Below are 17,920 nucleotides of genomic sequence, written 5' to 3' on the forward strand. Positions count from 1 at the left end.
GGAGACATGCCCAGGAAACAGCACAGAACAGGTGGAACATCCCTTAATCTCCCCATTAGGTTCTTCTCCCTGCACTCAACCATCTATTTAGTGATCTGCTTAGTCATAGATCTGCTCTGCTTATGGATGCCGCAAGAAGTTAAGGTGAAGGTTGACTGACTGCTTCCTGCGAGAGACGAGCAACTGGAGGTTCTGCGGATGTGATGACCCACTACCGGCTGGTGCAGCTGAAAAAGGTGGCACTCGGGGAAATTTACAACTGGGCTGGCAAGTGGCAAACACTGTTACATGGAGACAAATTGTGTGCTGGGGATAGGGGAACAAGCAGTGAGAATACAGGTTGAACCACATTAGTTAGGGCACAGCACATGAAGAGGGGAGGAAGCCGAAACAACAAACAATCCGCTGGAGGAAGTCAGTGGGTTGAGCAGCATCTTGTTGGGGGGGTGGGGGGGGGGCAGGAAGGGCTGGTGAGTAAAGGAATTGATGTTTTGGCTCAAAACCCTGCAAGAGGACTCCAGATTGGCTCCAGACACCAGCATCGGCAATCTCTTGCGTCTCCAGAGGACAATGGAGTATGCAGCAAAGCGTCTGCACACACCGTCAGGGAGGGGTGTATAGGGAAGGACGAGCGGACCAGGGGATCAAGGAGTGTTCCCTGTGGAAGGTGGAAGGTGGAAGGTGGAAGAGGGGTGGGGAGGGGAAGAGGTGGCTTGTAGTGGAATCATGTTGCAGCTGACAGAAACGCTGAAGGATGACATGCTGGATGGGGAAGCTGAAGAGGTGAGGACTAGGAGAACTCCATCTCTGTTCTCTTTGGTGGGTGGGGGTGGTGGGGGGGTGAAGGGGTGAGAGCAGAAGTCCAGGACACAGAGAGAGACAGGGCTCCAACAACTACAGAAGGGAAGCTACATTTCCTGCCACTTTCTCACAACTCTACCCCTCCTCCACCCACCATCATCCATCACCTCTTCTCAGTCCATCTATAAACCTACTGGCCCGTCTCACCTCTCCCCCTCTTTATACCAGCTATCCCCCCTCTCAGTCCCGATGCAGAGTCTCAAACTAAAACAGCGACAATTCCTCCCCCACCCACCGATGCTACTCAACCCGGTGAGTTCCTCCAACAGTTCATTTTCATAGGAGTTAGACTGATGGCATTAGACGAGGCAGGAGACTCGAAGGGAACATTACAGGGTCAGACTAGTTAGACCAAACAGACTATTTTGGTGATATAACTTGATCTGTCCTCATTTGTGTCCGATGAACAAATGAGGTAAACCTCAACTCAAGTCCCACTTTGGTAGTTCATTAAATGGAGAGTGTTAAAATAGGACATAAAACCTCAACACTTCAACATGCTGTGGTAATTCAGTGAGACTTCCTGTTGTACCTTGGATCAGATCAGAACAGGAAATGGTTGCTAATCCATTCCCCAAAAAGCACATAAAGGCAAATGTAACTACACTGGGTGTCACAGTAATGATTCACAGACATTCTTCAACTGCAAGTCAGAAAGTACAACGTTAGTTTTCTTTAAATAAAAATACACAAAAGAATAATTGCAGCTATGCTTACAAACAGAGGTTCATAATCTGGATTTATGAGGCTAGAAATTAATGTTCTCTCTTGGGAATGAGAAACAATGAGCCAGCTATCACACACACAGGTTACAGAAACAAGGCTAATCCTCCAGAAACAACACCCATCAGTGATACAACACATTGCCTTCAATGGCAATCTTCTCTCAAAACTTCATCCTGACTCCCACTGAAACAGCACAGCAGCAAAAATACCAGGAGTGCATCAACTGTAGAAGAGTAAAGAACAATATAAATGGAGTGTTTAAAGTTTGTTTTTCTTTATTCGTTCATGGGAAATGCTGGCATTTATTGTCCATGGCTGTTTGCCCAAACTGAGGAAGCAGTTGAGAGTCAACCATGTTGGTGGGTCCAGAGTCACCTACAGGGCAGACTGAGCAAGGAGGGCAGATTTCCATCCAGGAAGGACAGTGTACCAGATTATGTTTATTTTAAGATTCTACAGTTTCATTGTTACCATTCCTGATAATAACTTATTTTTCATTCTAGATTCAATTAATTACTTGAATTGAAATTCCCCAGCTGCCATGGTTGGATTTGAGCTGATGGTAGATCACTGGTTAGCACTCTGGTTGATTATCTATAATTTTTGCACAATTTGCACCACACCCTTTTGTCAATGATTGGGTGTGGAACCGACCTGACATGATACGCCTCTCTCTGTCTGTCTTATGCAGGTATTTGATACACAGGGAGTACATGCCAGGAACAGAACACATCCTCAACTCAACAACCGATGCATTTGTAGGCACACAAACAGGCTCACCTTCCACAATGATAAAATTACCCTACCACTGTCTAACCCAGTCTTTGTGCATGGTCTACTTTACAGCATTGTTGCCCAGTTCATAGCCCAAATGAACCCTGGGACTCCTCTCAACTAACACTGACAAGCCTGAATAAAGCAGCTTGGCAGGGGTGTGCACTGGTTCAAGACTGGCTCTCCATCTTCAGCAGAGCAAAACTAATCTGGCAAGACACTTTGCTCATAGCAGGTATGTAACCTAATGGGAAACTAACAAGACAGAAGGCTGATAAATCAAGTAGATTGGACGGGCTACATTCTAGGCTCGAAAAGTAATGGTGATTGGTTGTGATTTTCCAAAATTTTCTAGATTCAGGAAAAGTTCCAGCTAATTAGAAAATAGCAGATGTAATATCCCTTTTCAAAAAAAAGGGAGGGAGAAAAGCAAGGAATTTGTGTTTGACAAACATATTAGAATTCCTGTGGAATGCTATGACCAGGGTGGATAAGGTAAAACCAATAGATGTTGGGTACTTGGATTTCTAGAAGGAATTTGAAAAGGTAAGAACTCATGGTGTTGGGGTTATGTGTCAGCATGGCGAGAGCATGGCTACCTACCAGAAAACGATTGCAAAAAAACAAAGGGTACTTTTATGTGGCAAACTACAGTTGGTGTTGTGTCAATGACCAGTGCTGGGGCCTCGCTCTTTACAATCCACATTAATGAAGGGACTCAGTATTCTGAAGCCAGATTTGTTCATATACAGGACTGGTGGGAAGAGGAAAATGTAAAAAAGTCTGCAATAGAAGAGAGATGGGTTGAATGAGTGGGCAAAGATTTGTTTGGATGTGTACAGTATGTGTATACAAAAAAACAGCTCGGCAAAATTTGGCTTCAAGGTACAAAGAGACGTGAAACACAACCAGGGCTTAAACTTCTAGAGTATGTACAGGATGCAGGAGTATTTGTTCTTGATCACAATCAGATTAATTTGTCATATACAGCACAATGAAATCCCTTGCTCACATGAAGCACAAGGAAGATTTTCGAGAATATTGCCAGGACTCGAGGGCCTGATTTATAGGGAGAGGTTGGGCAGGCTAGAACTTTATTCCTTGGAGCATAGGAGATTGAGGGGGTACCTTAGGAGGTATATAAAATCATGAGGGGCATAGATAGGGTGGAATGCATAGTCTTTTTCCCCCAGGGAAAGGGAATCCAAAACTAGAGGGCATAGGTTTAAAGTGAGAGGGGAAAGATTTAAGAGGGACCCGAGGGACAACTTCTTCACACAGAGGGCGGTGCATTTACAGAACAAGCTGCCAGATGAAGTGGGTGAGGCAGGTACAATAACAACATTTAAAAAACACTTGAACAGGTCCATGGATAGGAAAGGTTTAGAGGGATATGGGCCAAATGCAGGCAAATGGGACTGGCTTGAATGAGCATCTTGGTCAGCATGGACCAGTTGGGCCAAAGGGCCTGTTTCCATGCTGTACAACTCCATGACTCGTAGTGAGTTGTGGAGAGAGAATACAGAGTGTTGTTGTACAGAGGGATCTAGGTGTTCTTGTACATTGAAGGCAAAGTTCACATGCAGGTACAATAAGTAACTTGAAAGGTAAGTGGAACATTGATCCTTATTGCAAAGAGAATGAAATTCAATTGGAGACAAATCCTACTCCAACTGCACCTGGTGTTGGCGAGACAGTGAGGTCTCCTTATTTAAAGGAAGGATAGGCCACTCAGGGAATGTTCACAAGGTTCATGCCTGAGGCAAAGTGATTTGCTTACAAAGAAAGGTTGGACCTAAACTCATTGGAATGCAGAAGAGCGAGATGATCTTATTGAAACACGTAATTCTGAGCAGTCTTGACAGGATGGATGCTGAGAGGATGTTTCTTGTTTTGGGTATACCTGGAACTGGGTAGGTGGAGGGGGCATACTTTCAAAATAATGGATAGTCCTTAAGGAATCTCTTTTCTGAGAAGGTTGTCAATCTTTGGAATTCTCCTCTGCAGGAGCTGCGGAGGCCAAGACATTGTATACATGCAAAATGGAAATAGACTTTTGGACTTACAGGCAGTCAAGTATCATGGGGAACAGGGAGGAAAGGACAAGGCCAAGATCTGATCAGCCATGAAGTCAATGAAGAATGGAGTAGGCACAAGGAGTATGGCCTCCTCCTGCTCCTTTTTCTTATGGTAATAATACCTTGAGTCTCAACAATTAGGAGATGTTGAAGACCATTAGAGAGAAACCTTTCTCCTGGTGGCAGGGGAGCCCAGAACAAGGAGACATGCTTAAAATTAGAGCCCATCTGTAAAAGATAATGACCGGAAACAATTCTTCACCCCCCAAGGGTAATGGAAATCTGACGCAATCTCATCCAACTGCTGTCAAGACCGAGGGTTAATTGCAAATACAAAAGAATAAAGACAGATGCTCATTAGATAACTCTTACAAAAGTAAGACCTGTAGAGTGCAACAAGTACTGAATTTGAAGGTGGAATCATAGATCATAAAACAGTCCAGCACAGGAACAGGCCCTTCAGCCCACGATGTCTGTGCCGACCATGATGTCAATTTAGACTAATCCCATCTACCTGCACGTGGTCCATTTCCCTCCTCCCCTTGCTGTTCATGTGTCTGTCTAAATGCTTAAACATCAGAAATTCAAAGTCTGGGAATCAAGGAGATATGACAAATCTCAAGGTAAAATTTGCAAATCAATAAAGAACACTTTACATTTCTGAGATCAGACTAACTAGCCTTGATTAAAGCCTTGGAGGGTTTTCAAACCTTGTTAGTGTCTCCACAGGAAAAAGGCTAATAGACCTCTTGTTCTTAATCAAGATACAAAATCAGCAGGAGCAGGAGAAAACTAAATAAATAAATGCTGGGAAGACTCAGCAGGTTGTGCAGCATCTGTGGGGAGGGAAACAATTCACATTTCAGGTCAAAGACCCTTCATTAGAACAGGAGCTGGAGAGAGAGGAGAGTTGATTATCACAACAATGAGCCACGAAGGGAGGGAAGGGTACCTGAAACAAGAAACAGGAGAGAGAGGGAGAGGGGTGAAGCTCCAGCAACACAAAGGGCAAACCAAAAACAAGATAGCATTCTGATATATCAAGGCCAGCGATCATTGTTCTATTAGGGAAGAGGGGGCTGATTTAAGCGTGTGCAATCTCAAACACAATTCACATGGTATGATGCTTATTACAGATATTTTCATCAGAAACAGGAATCTGACAACAAAGTGGGCCCGAGGCACAGCATCAGCTGCAAACATCAACCTTGTGATGCATTTACACAGAATTAATCACACTGCACATCAAAGCAGCTTCACATCAGGCAGCAGTGCACAGACAGGAAATAGATGAAACTCTCCAAATTAAACCATGGAACAGACCGAGAAGGCCGCTATCAGCTGATGATCAACTGCATCATGTGATCAGGAGTCAGAAGCCAGATTCTGGCATTCCTGCAGTGATGAGGATGATCTCAATATCTCCCAAGGCACTTACTGACAATGAAGCATTTCGGCACCCTGGCCAGTGTTCTGATATCAGAAATGCAGCAACAAGATTGCACAAAACAAACTCCCACAAACAACAACGTGCCAATCACCAGATAAGAAACATAATAGGAGCAGGGATGGGCCATTCAGCCCCTCGAATCAGTTCCACCATCAACAAGATCACATTTTTCTATCTCATTTTCCTGCCCCATCCCTCAATTCCTCTAATATCCAGATATCTACCACTGTTCTGAATGCAGTCAATGACTGAGCCCACAAACGCCAGGGTAGAGAACAGTCTGTTTTTGATGATGTTGGATGAGATGACGATTGACTGGTCCCTGAAGTGTCACAGAAACCTTTACATTCGAGAGGTACAGGTTTATTGTCTCACCTGAAAGATGTTGCCTCCAACAGTGCAGCTGTAATTTGCAGAGAGAAATTAAGGACACAACTTTTTTTTGCACTCCTTCAGGTGAGGTTTATTACTGCAGTGGGATTTTTTATAATCATTCCATTGCCGGCATCCATTGCTACGATAAAAACAAAAAAAAAATGCTGGGAATACTCAGCAGGTCAGACAGCATCTGTGGAGAAAGAATCTGGGTTATCATATTGGGCTGAGGGCCTTTCATTGGCATAAAGCGAGTTCTGATGAAAAGTCTTCTACCCGAATCGCTAACCATGATTCTCTCCCCACAAGATGCTGGCTGACCTGCTGAATATTTCTAGAGTTTTCTGGTTTAATTTCAGATATCCTGCATTTGCATTTGTACTTTTCCAATTGCCAAGAACTTGAATTCCTGATCATCTTCTTAGGTATCAACAAGTACATCATTGCGCCTCATCTCTGGAGCAGGGGTGAGGCAGGAGCTGAAGGCAATAATCTCAACCACTCAAAAAGAAACAGCAAGAGATTCACGCTCACTAATGCTCTCCCTCCAACTTCTGCTGTATCAGAGGGACATTCTGCTCCCCACACCAACTGCTCTCTTCATCAACATGGACACACCATTTAAGTGTGCTTTATCAAGTCAAGGTTATTGTCATGTGCACAAGTACAGTGAGGTACAGGTACAACGAAAAACTTGCTTGCAGCAGCATCGCAGGCAGGTAGGTAGGTACAGACACACACACACACACAACAAACTATACATAAAATGATAACGAACAGTGGAAAAAAGACTGTGCTAAAGCAAGACCTTAGTGCCAAAAAAGCAAAGGTACAATCAAAGACAAGTCCATGGCAGTGCAAGAGGTGGTCCATAGTGTTTTATTGCTGAGGTAGGGTGCAGGTCAGTTCAAGAACCTGATCATTGGAGGAAAGTAGCTGTTCCTGAACCTGGTGGTGTGGGACTTCAGGCTTCTGTACCTCCTGCCTGATGGTAGCAGCGAGAAGAGGGCATGACCTGGATGTAGGGGATCCTTGATGATAGATGTTGTCTTCTTGAGACTGTGTCTCCTGTAGATGCTGTCAATGGTGGGAAGGTCTGTGCCCGTGATGGACCAGGTTGTGTCCACTACCTCTTGTGTTTCTGTGCATTGCTGCTGAACAAGGTGACAGGTTTTGCTGAGGCACCAGGTTTCTGCTTCTAACTGTCCACTCGTGCTACAGGATCATACAAGGCAGCTCTCCACTCTATCTTCTGCTTCTCGAAGTGAAAGCTTAGAGGCTGAACCGCTGCCCTCTCTAATTCTCAAGTAAAACTCACAAGACGACTTCTGCCAACAGGTTCTACAGTCCCAAGGCAGGGAAAGGAACTATGAAAACCCATATCTTGCTGAATTTCTTAATAGTTGTCATAAGTGGATTAGAAGACAAAGACTTAGAAACTGCTCCTCACCATGGTTTCAGGCATAGGATGGTGCAGTGTACCCTAGTACTGTTTGTGGAAGTCCCTAAAAAGAGCTAGAACTTTAAATGGCTCATAAGCCCGGTGTAACACCTTGCTAGAATTGACGTCGTTTGTTCTACCTTATGTTCCCTTTTGATACATTGCAAGTTCCCACAACTTCAGAATGTAACATAGCAGGTGGGATGTCTGCAGGGAGGCCTTAACTGGACAAACCTCTCTGCAATTAGCACTCTTCCAGCCACTGGGGAGTGTTGCCAATGGATGACTGTTTCAATGATTGTGGGAGGGCAAGAAGAAAGGAGGGGGGGGGGGGTGAAAAAAGCAAATGGTCCTAATGGGTCAAAGGCTCCTGGTTAGACTGGTGAAGAACAGTTCACACAGGAGTTCTTTGCACATGAGAGTCTTGAGCACAGCCAGCTGTCTCTGATAGAGAGATCTCTAATAGTGACACAACAGCATTCTACGAATACCTGTTCTTTGGGGAAGCAATGCAAACACCTGTGCCCACTCCACTTGTTCCTGGATGCTGAAGGAAAAGTAGATGGATGCTCTGCTCTGAGTATGGCATTTGGGTCACTTCCTCAATGTAGTAGCGAGCAGCAAACTGCAAGATGTGTCAAAGATTAGCAGCAGCGTCCAGGAGTGATCAGGAGGCTGGGAAGACAAGTGTGACCGTGATCTCCGACCTCCATAGCAAAGCAGCTCAGGCACTTTGTATCTGAGGTTGTAGGAAGTCACAGATCTCAATGGTCGAGCATTTCATACCACAGTATCAGACAAAACCCTGGTAGTTCTGTGAGTAATTAGGAATTGTCATTTTTCTGGATCAGGGAGGTTGACAATATAACTGCAGACACACTTTGCTTTTTGTGCTGCTATTAATATTGTTTGTTGAAATTTTATACCAGAAAAGTAAACAGTAGAAAAACAAAAAACCTACAGAAAAATGAGAAGACAATTTTCTTAGAGACATAAGAGACTGCAGATGCTGGCATCTGGAGCAACATTCCAGCTGCTGGAGGAACTCAACGGGTCAGGCAGCATCTGGTGGGGGGGGGGGGGGGGGAATGGACAGTTGACATTTTGGGTCGAGACTCCTCATCTGGACTAAGATCATCCAGATCAAGGCAAGTTTCTTGCCAGGTACTGAGGCATCCAGAAATATGGCAGGCACGATAGTGTAGCGCTATTACAGCACCAGCGACTGAGGTTCAATTCCTGCCGTTGTCTGTAAGGAGTTTGTACGTTCTCCCCGTGTCTGTGTGGGTTTCCTCCGGGTGCTCCGGTTTCCTCCCACATTCCAAAAGACGTACGGGTTAGGAAGTTGTGAGCATGCTATGTTGGCGCCGGAAGAGTGGAGACACCTGTGGGCTGCCCCCAGAACACTCTACGCAAAAGATGCATTTCACTGTGCGTTTTGATGTACATGCGACTAATAAAGATATCTTATCTATCTTGTGTGCAAAATTGCTCTTCTCTGGGTGAGCCCAACTTTGAACTGGACACCTCCATCTGCTTGGAGGCAAAAAAAAACTGCAGGTATTAGAAATCAGGAATAAAAAACAAAAAGTGCTGGAGATAGAGCATCTGCAAAGAGGGGAACAGTTAACGTTTCAGGTCAATGACCAAAACTGGAGAAGTTCTGAAGGTTTGGAATTGTGAAAACAAAGTTCTAACTCAAAATGCTTCAGTGATAAAAATTATTTCATGCGTTATATATTTTTGCTTCCTCTAGTCAACAGAAATAAGCCTTGGTCCAAAATGGATAGCCCTGTTTAATGTTTTAAATATACTGTATGTTGCTGTTTATATCCTTAAATCAGTGAGTCAACAATTGGTTCTTGTTTCGTTAATTGGATTAAAAAGTATTTAAAGTTGAATATTTATCCAGCTGTTTAACCACACTTAACATCATCTAATCGTAACTTAAATTCAGAACAGTTAGATTCCGCTTCAATACATTGTGTGAACATTAAGAAATAGAAGCAGGAAAAGGCCATGTTGCCTCTCGAGCCTGTTCTACCAACAAAACGTTCATGGTTGATCTGAAATGTTGGCCATATTCCCACCCAATATCCACACCTATTCATTCCCTTATCTGTAAAAAAAATTCTATCAATCCCAGTCATCTCAGGATCCTTGCAAAGTCAACAAGTAAAGGTGGGTCCATCTCACCCAATGGTGACCCCATCAAGTGTTCAATACACAATCCCACATCCTTCACAACATGACAGAGAAGATATATCACAGACAACACCACCCAGAACATCTGCACTAATCACCCACTTGAAGAAACAGACTTGTATTTACATAATGCTTCTCACAACCCCAGGACATCCCAAAAGTATCTTATATGTATCGAAGGAAGTTTCTCCTAGAATAAAAATCAAAGAAATGGCAGATGCTGGAAATCTGAAATAATAACAGAAAATGCCTGAAACACCCAACACATCAAGCAGCATCTGTGGAAAGCGAAACGGTTAACGTTTCGGAGCAAAAGATCCTTCATTAGAACTGGAAAAGAAAGAAAAATAATTTATTTTTAAGTACTTCTAACCAGTGTAGTCACTATTGCAATGTAGGAAACATGACAGCTAATTTATACACAGAAAGCTCCCACAAACAGCAACCTGATAAGAATTAAAAAGCCTCTGTTGGCAATGTTTTAGAAATAAATCGGCCAGGACACCTTCAGGGAAAGGGAGTCAGGGATGGGAATTTATTCAGGAGGGGACGATAATTGGAAACAGCTAGCTTTACTCCATCACTTAAGGGTACACAAGATTCTATCAAGAAACCACAAACACCATGCACAATGTATGAACTCTAATTATATGCAGTGCACACATGCTGATTCGTTCTTCTGTGTAGTTTAACCACATACCCTAAAATCTCATATTTTTCACATAAATTTAGAAGGCAACACGGCTGCAAATCTGAATGCCCAACACTATTTTGAAAGTTTAAATTTGCCTTTAAATTATAAGGCTTAATCAACACAGTTGATGGAGATGATGAAGCCAACTCTGGTGAAGACAACAGAGTCAGGGGTTGGAACTCTACCTCAGTCAGTACAAGAAAATTCCAATAATCCATAATTCTTGGGTGCTGGACTGCAGATTTTCCAAACAATTGGATGTCATTCCTATTAATACCCAAAAACATTTCTATTTCACTTTTTTTTAATAAAACATGCTACACAGTACTATAATAAATTTTCAAGTGAACCCGGTGAGTTTAAGAGAGTGCAGGAAATATATTAGCACTCTGGATGCCAAACCATCAACATTTCTGAACATTGGAAATATTAACTGTTTCTCTTCCCACAGATGCAGCCTGACTTCCAGCATTTTGTGTTTTTATTTTAGGATTTCTGAACAATCATATGTGGACTACTGGCAGGGACCTTACAAACATTAATGCACAGATGGGTCTTGGGGGGCAAGCCCATAGCTAACTGAAAATGGCGGCAGAGTGAATAAGGTGGCACTTGGTGCCCTTGCCTTCAGATGTTGAAGCATTGAGTACAAGACTTGCAGCATCATGTTGCAGCTGTACAAAACGTTGGTTAGTTGGCACTTGGAGCATTGTGTACGGTTCTGGTCACCACACTACAAGGATGTGGTAGCAATAGACAGAGTGCAGAAGAAGTTCACTAGGAAATTGCCTGGAATGGAGGGCTTTACTGACAAGGAGACATTGGACAGGCTGCACTTACTCCCACTGGAATGTAAGAGGCCGAGGGGTGGCCTAGATTTGTAGATTCATAGAGTACTACAGCACAGAAACAGGCCCTTCTGCCCATCTAGTCCATGCCAGCCTGGTTTTCTGCTAGTCCCATCTACCTGCACTCAGATCATATCCCTCCATACCTCTCTCTTTCGTGTACCTATCCAAACTTCTCTTAAATGTTACAATTGAACCTACATCTACCTCTTACGCTGGCAGCTCGGTCCACACTCGCACCACCCTCTGAGTGAAGTAGGTCCCCCTAAGGTTCCTCTTAAATATTTCACCTTTTACCTTAAACCTATGACCTCTAGTTCTAGTCTCACCCAACCTGAGGGGAAAAAGCCTGCATGCATTCACCCTATCTATACCCTTCATAATTTTGTATACTTCTACAAGATCTCCCCTCATCCTCCTGTGCTCCAGGGAATAAAGTCCTAACCTATTCAACCTTTCCCTATAACTCAGGTCCTCAAGTCCCAGCAACATCCTTGTAAATTTTCTCTGCACTCTTTCAAGCTCATTGATATCTCTCCTGTAGGTAGGTGACCAGAACTGCACACAATACTCTATATTTGGCCTCACCAACACCTTATACAACTTCAACATAACATCCAACTCCTGTACTCAGTGCCCTGCTTTATGAAGGCCAAAGTGCCAAAAGCTCTTTTTACGACGCTATCTACCTGTGACGCCACTTAAGGAATTATGGATCTGTATTTCCAGGTCCCTTTGTTCTACCACACACCTCAGAGCCCTACCATTCACTCTGTAAGTCTTACCCTAATTTGTCCTCCCAGAGAGGAGCACCCCACTCTTGTCTGCATTAAATTCCATTGGCCATTTTTCAGCCCATTTTCCCAGCTGGTCCAGATCACGCTGCAAGCTTTGATAACCTTTGTCACTGTCCACTACGCCCCCAATCTTGGTGTCATCTGCAAATCTGCTGATCCAGTTTACCACATCATCATCCAAATCATTAATATAGATGATAAACAGTGGATGCAGCACCAATCCCTGCGGCACACCACTAGTCACAGGCCTCCTGTCAGAGAGACAACCATCTACTACCACTCACTGGCTTCTCCTGCTAAGCCAATGTTAAATCCAATAACTACTTCATCCTGAATGCCAAGCAACTTAGCCTTCTGGAGCAGCCTCCCATGTGGGATTTTGTCAAAGGCCTTGCTAAAGCCCATGCAGACAACACCCACCACCTTCCCTTCATCAATCTTCCTGGTAACCTCCTCGAAAAACTATTAGATTGCTTAGACATGACTGCCATGTACAAAGCCATGTTAACTATCCCTAATCAGGCCTTGCTTATCCAAATATTTATATAACCTGTCCCTCAGAATGCCTTACAATAATTTACCCACGACTAATGTCAGGCTCACCAGCCTATAATTTCCTAGCTTATTCTTAGAGCCTTTCTTAAACAACGGAACAACACTAGCTATCCTCTAGTACCTCACCCGTGGATAAGGATGTTTTAAATATCTCTGCCAGGGTCCCTGCAGTTTCTGCACTAGCGACCCACAAGGTCCAAGGGGACACCTTGTCAGGCCCTGGGGATTTATCCACGCTAATTCGCCTCAAGACAGCAAACATCTTCTCTTCCACGACCTCACTACTCTTTTTCCTCAGTTCTATAGATTCTGTGTCTGTCTCCCAAGTAAACACAGTTGCAAAAAATCCATTTAAGACCTCCCCCATCTCTTTCAGCTCTATGAATAGATGACCACGTTGACCTTCAGGAGGACCAATTTTGTCTCTTGCTAACCTTTTGCTCTTAATATAGCTAAAGAAATCCTTTGGATTCTTTTTTACCCTGTCTGCCAGAGCAACCCCATGTCCTCTTTTAGCCCTCCTGATTGCTCTCTTAAGTGTTCTCTTGCATTTCTTATACTCCTCAAGTACCTCATTTGTTCCTAACTGCCTATACCTGATATGCACCTCCTTTTTCTTTACCAGGGCCTCAATATCCCTCGATAACAAAGGTTCCCTAAACCTGTTCACCTTGCCTTTTATTCTAACAGGAACATACAGAGCTTATGGAGGTTAATAAAATTATGAGGGCCAAAGATAGGATAAGTAGTCAGAATAGTTTTCCCAAGGCAGGGGAATCCAGACTAGAGGGCACATGTTCAAGGTGAGAAGGGAAGAACTTAAAGGAGATCTGAGAGGTAACTTTTTCTATACAGAGGCTGGTAGTTATCCGTAATGAGCAGCCAGAGGCAGCAGTAGAGGCACTCATGATTACTATATTTAGTAAAAGGTGCAGAGGGATACAGGCCTAATGTGACAAATGGGATTAGTGTAGATAGCATCAGGTCGGTGTTATACGATTCTATTTACTGTAGCAGTTAAGGTGCAATATAGGGGTGCCTCTGCACTGAGATCCACTTCTGAAATTCACTTCCATTCAGGTCAAAGGAACCAAATTTCAGAAGTCGAGTGGGACCCACTCATTGCCATGTTGCACATTCAGTGCCACCTACCGAGGTCGATTTTCTGAGCAGTAGTGCAGAAATTTAAAAAGAAATTTAGAAAACATTTTTGTAAAATGTTTACAGATGTTGATTATAAAACTGCTGAAACAGTTCTTCCTTCTAGACATCTGCAAAATGGCCAACATGAAGCAAAAAAATGTTTAACTATCAAATTATTACAAATTTCACCTGCATATCATCACTTTAATTTTGCATTATGGGGCAAGCCTTTAATAACACTGAACCTTGACAACCACAGACTGCAAGGAGCCAGCAATCACTTTGCCTATACGGAAGCCAGTTCAGTGCTCTCGTCCTCCACACAATGAAAAAAAACATGCCTTGAAGTACAAAGCAGCCCAAAGCAATTTAAAGTGATAGATCTAAAGGGAACTGAGTGGACAGCATGGGAGCAGCAGCTGGGAAAACCAGCGCAAAAAGATGGATAGAGACACTATTTATAAACAGAAGTGGATAGCTGAAGGGACTGGGAAGAGAAAGAAGGCAAGACCAAGAGCTCTGCTCCAAGTGATGCTATGATGGGTTCGTGCATGGGGAGAACAGAGTCAGAGTTATACAGCACAGAAACAGGCCCTTCAGCTCAACTTACCCATGCTGACCAAGATGCACATCTAAGCTAGTCCCATCTGCTGGCATTTGGCCCATATCCCTCTAAACCTTTCCTATCCAACTGTCTTTTAAACATTGTACTTGTACCCACCCCTACCACTTCCTCTGGCAACTCATTCCATACACCCACCACTGAGAAAAACCTGCCCCTCAGGTCCCCTTTAAATCTTTCCCCTCTCACCTTAAACCTATGCCCTCTAGTTTTAGACTCCTCTACCCTGGGAAAAAGACTGACGTTACACCTCATCTATGCCCCTCGTGATCTTATAAACTTCTATAAGGTCACCCCTCAGCCGGGGAGAAAAGCCCCAGCCCATCCTGTCTCTCCTTATAACTCAAGCCCTCCAGTCCCAGTAACATCCTTGTGAATCTTTTCTGCACCTTTTCCAGCTTAATTTACCTCTTCCCCCACCCCCTCCATAGAACAGTACAGCACAGGAACAGGCCCTTCATCCCACAATGCCTGTACTGAGCATGATGCCAAAGTAAAAGCAGAGGTCAGAGTACAATATGGGGTCCAGTGTAACAACAATAACCTGGATTTATATTAAAGATGAAAAACACAATGATGCTGGAGGAACTCAGCAGGCCAGGCAGCATCCGTGGAGAAAAGCAGGTGGTCAACATTTTGGGTCCTGACTTTTAGTAATTGTTCTTTCTTATCAGTCTCATGCGCTTTTGATGCCATTCTTTACAATACTGTGGTGGTATGGTTGCCATAGTGTAATTTTTGTGTACTTTCCAACTTACGGACAATAGATTTATGGAAGTCTGTAACAACGGAACCTTTCGTTATCGAGGGGCAGCCTGTGCCTGATATGCCAGGTCAAGGATTCAACTGGTCAACTGCAGTCTGGGTGCAAGTACCAGGTACTAGCAGCCCATCTTACTTGGAATTTTAGCCACGTCCTGCAGGAAAATTGCACGCCAAATTGATTTACTTCAGTGCTGCATTTAGTGAAAGATGTTCCCAGTGTAACCAGTGACCCAACACCAGTACTTCACCCTGCAGTTTAGTAGTGAAATGCTCTCAGACATCTCATCCAGAGGGGCAGAATCAGTAATCAAGTACTTTGCCTAACACAATCCTTTGAAAAGGATCAATAAGCACCCATGTAGAATGCACACCACTCAAACAGGACATTTGGCCCAACCAGTCTATGCTAGCATTTACACTATTCACTCCTCTTCCTATCCTTCCCCAGGAGCAGATCCCTCTCCCTCACTGAGTCATCTCACTTCCCTTCTACTGCACTCTTTGACTCAAACATTCCCTGCAATTGTGAGTTCCACATTCTCTCATTCTGACTGAAGAGTTTCTTCTGAATTCTCATTTGGTTTCTTGGTTTTTCTTTTAAGTCAATGGCCTTTGATTTTGCTTTTCCCTCCAAGTGGAAGTCCCGTCTCTGCATCCACTCTATCAAAGCAACAAGGAGCTGCTGCCACACAGCTCCAGAGACCCGGGTTCAATCCTGACCTCCGGTGCTGTCCGTGATGATCTTCCTGCGACAATGTAAATTTCCCCCTCGGATGTTCCAGTTCCCTCCCACCTCCCAAAGTCATGCAGGTTAATTGGCTGCTGTAAATGGCCATAGTGTTCGGGTGAGTGGTTGAATCTGGAGGGTCAGAGTCGATAGGAACGTAGGTAGAATAAAACTGGGATAAGTATGGAAGGGTGTTGGATGGTCAGTATGGACTCAGTGGGCTGAATGGCCTTTTCTTTTGCTGTACATCTCCATGACTCAATGATCAGGATGACATGGAAACCCATCACCTCTCTCAAGAGAGGAGAGACCTCCACTGTCCATCGTCACCTGACGTGTACAACCCCACCACACTGTCGGTACAGTTCTCATCTCCTCTCCAGTGCTGCCACATCCCTTAATTAAAAAATAGATTGGAGTTTCATATTTTAAAGAAAAGTCGTTGATTTATTACAACAATGCTAAAATGGTTCTTTGTTCAAGATGTCTGAAAACAGCCAGAGTGAAAGATATACTACTCCAAGTGCATGATTCTATAAAAACTTAGAATAATTTAGTCATTCTAGGCTCACTGAAGCCTTACAGTGAATGTTATACTGTACAATTGGTGGGTTCCATACCTTAGAGAACATTCTTTAATCTGATGGTGTAAAGCTCCCACAGTACCCAGCCTCGCGCACAAAATGCTAGAGGACCTGCTGAGTTCCTCCGACATTGTGGTGTTGCTCCAGATTCCAGCATCTGCAGAATCTTGTGTCACAATACCCAGCCTAGCTTCTTGCGCTCTAGTCTCTGGTCATAAGCGCCCACCTCCCAGGGATGGTTGTGACACACAAGCTTCACATCCCACAATACTCTCACCAGCTGTTGAGAGAACATACTCAAGGCTGGAGTCACTTGCAGAACGGTAAAGACACCTCCCACTCCCACCCTGGACATTCTCTCTTCTCTCCCTCCCTCCTCTTTCCTCCCCCCCCCCCCCCCCACGGGCAGAAGATACAAAACCCTGTAAGCATGTACCACCAGGCTCAAGGACAGTTTCAATCCCACTGTTACAAGACCATTGACCTCTTGTACAATAAAATGGACTCTTGACTTCACAATCCACCTCGTCATGGCCTTGCACCTTATTGTCTATCTGCACTGCACTCTCTCTGCAACTATAACACCTTATTCTGCATTCTGTTGTTTTTCCCCCCATGTACTACCTCCATGTACTGACATTGTGTCATGATCTGTATAAACGGCATGCAAAACAGTTATTCTCTGTACCCTGGTATATACGACAATAATAAACCAATTACCAATCTTTCAGTTAAACAGTGAATATCTGGCTCCTGATATCCTTCAGGATCAACCTACATTTATCAGTAAAATTAAAATCATGCCGACAGGAACAATAACCAGGCCACTCAGCGTCTCATTGCTGGTCACTCACTACCTTCATGTGAGATTTAATAAGACGGAATGAAGTGCTAAGTGACTTCAGTGTAAGAGTCAATGACATAGGTGTGGATCGGAGTCACCCTAAAGGGCCTTGGTGAGATGGTCAGGTTTTTTTTTATAACAATCTGACAGATTCACCAACTTTAAAAAAATAAATTGAAATCATTTGAAATATAGTGCAATATGAACTCTGAATTATAGTTCACGCTTCCAATTATACATCAATAAACTAACTACAACATAATCCACTCTACTCATTCTGACAGATTCAGGTTCTTAAATGAAAATGGAAATCATTCTAGAAATTCAACAGTGCATACACATCAGACTCTGCCATTCAAACATCTGTGACTGTTGTACCAATCTCCACAGAAGGTTAAATGACTGTTGATGTTCAGTTACCCATTTAGAAA

At 43.7% G+C, this 17,920-nt stretch overlaps 1 protein-coding gene across 1 annotated transcript in view; it reads right to left on the reverse strand.

Annotated features, from left to right (window-relative positions):
* The window catches only part of zswim8 (zinc finger, SWIM-type containing 8), a 198,279-nt gene that overhangs the window by 134,857 nt on the left and 45,502 nt on the right, over positions 1 to 17,920 (reverse strand).

This window comes from Pristis pectinata, chromosome 30, assembly GCF_009764475.1.
Source record: "Pristis pectinata isolate sPriPec2 chromosome 30, sPriPec2.1.pri, whole genome shotgun sequence".
Classification (NCBI taxonomy): domain Eukaryota; kingdom Metazoa; phylum Chordata; class Chondrichthyes; order Rhinopristiformes; family Pristidae; genus Pristis; species Pristis pectinata.